At 62.8% G+C, this 1,611-nt stretch overlaps 1 protein-coding gene across 2 annotated transcripts in view; it reads right to left on the bottom strand.

Moving 5' to 3' along the window:
* The window catches only part of MYH9 (myosin heavy chain 9), an 89,325-nt gene that overhangs the window by 87,304 nt on the left and 410 nt on the right, over nt 1-1,611 (bottom strand). Inside the window, exon 1 of one of the 2 annotated variants that reach the window (XM_029954245.1) lies at nt 1,441-1,525. The exons of the other annotated variant lie outside the window; for it this stretch is intronic. The gene's annotated coding sequence lies outside the window, so the exon portion shown is untranslated. Of the gene's footprint in view, nt 1-1,440; nt 1,526-1,611 lie in introns of those variants that run through there. 2 annotated transcript variants of the gene reach the window in all.

The following is a 1,611-nucleotide window of genomic DNA, read 5'->3' as shown; positions in this document are numbered from 1 at the left end:
ACAGAAGCATCCTCTGTCTCTGGTGTGCTGGGGACACTCATCACAGCCACCCTTTGTATTTCAGTCATTCGGACACTATTTCCCCTTGAGGACTGTAAACCCCTGGGGCGCAGAGGCCTCCTCCAGGAGCCTCTGGGATGTCAGCAGAGTGGGCTGGCTCCTTTCTCCCGGACCCCATGACTCACAGCACCTTTCTGAGGGCCCTGTCATCTTCGCCTCACATTCGAGTCATCTGCAGATTTGTCTCTGCTCTCCCTAAGTGCCCGAGGGCAGGGGCCAGGTCTTACTCAACCTCACACCCCCCTCCACCTGGCAGAGTCCCTGGCATAGCACAGCCAGTTAAATATTTGCTCAATTACACATCTATGTGCCCTCCCCCATGCACCTAGCAGCCTTGTATATAAATTGACTAATATTAATGGGGTGATTGTCTAAACAGGCCTTAAAGCAGCCTCTCTCCTTTCCAAAAGGGAAATAAACCAACAGGTGAGGTTACGAGACAGGGATCAGTGGAATCAGAAATGGCCAGAGCACTGCAGGAAGGAGCCACCGCTCTCTTTCCCCTTCAACAGTTACTCAACAGTTTACTCCGAAATCCTGTTAAACTCAGAAAAGGATGCAGCGAACCGAGAAGCTGTCGGGCCTCTCAACTGCCCGACGCAGAGCCGCCTGTCTCCGGGACCTGCCGGGACCTGGGATTTCCCGGGAACATTTCTCCCCACACCGGCTGGGTGGGGCCACAGACTGCAGCTGGGCCCTCACCCTGCCCCCATGTCAAGGCAGCCGGCCACCTGGTCCCGGAGTTGGCTATAAACGACTGGGCTCTCCGCAGGGAGACAGGGGTGCAGTCCTACCCCCGGGCGTGGCCCCAGGACAGGATGGAGTGAGGGCCCCAGGACAGAGAAGTGGGGGAGGGAGGGTGAAGACCCCGACTCCGGCCCAAAGAGGGCCGATACAATAGCCCAGGCCTGGTCCTAAAGGCGCGGGGCCCAGCTCCCCGCCCCCGCCCGCGTGGGGCGGCCCCCAGGTGCGGCGGAATCAGGTGCGCTCCCGGGCGGCGCCGATGGCCGCCGGCATTCCTGGGCCTTCCTCTCCCGGGTAGCGGAAGTCAGAAGTCAATGGCAGAGGGGCTGTAGAGGAAAGGGGTAGTCTTTCCTGCCTCGCCCGGCCCCCGCCGATCCGCGGTGCCCACGCACCCACCCGCACCTCTCCGGTCCCCCTCCTCCGCCCGGCCGATCGCAGCCGGGTGTATGAGGAAGTCAGGAGCGGAGGGCGGAAACTGAGCGGAGCGCAACGTCTACAGCAGGACAGTCCGGGTCTGACTCAGGAGGACGCCCTGACAGCTGCCAAACGGTCCCGTCTGCCCGTTACCTCCGTGCCGAGACCTCCTGGAAACTTCCAAAGGAGCCACTGCCCCGAGTCCCCCTAGCCCACACTCACCCGTTCCGGTTCGGGGACTGCGGCTCCCCAGAAGGGGTTAAAAAGTTTGCCCAACTCGGGCACTTGGCGAGGCGAGGGCGGGGCGCGTGCCCCGGCGGCAGGGGGAGGTCGAGGCTGCCGGTGCCCCGCCGGGGGAGCGCGCCTGGCAGGGGGAGGGGCAGAGGGCTTCCG

Source organism: Suricata suricatta, chromosome 10 (genome assembly GCF_006229205.1).
Source record: "Suricata suricatta isolate VVHF042 chromosome 10, meerkat_22Aug2017_6uvM2_HiC, whole genome shotgun sequence".
NCBI classification, from domain to species: Eukaryota; Metazoa; Chordata; class Mammalia; order Carnivora; family Herpestidae; genus Suricata; species Suricata suricatta.
This window is presented reverse-complemented; position numbering and strand designations above follow the sequence as displayed.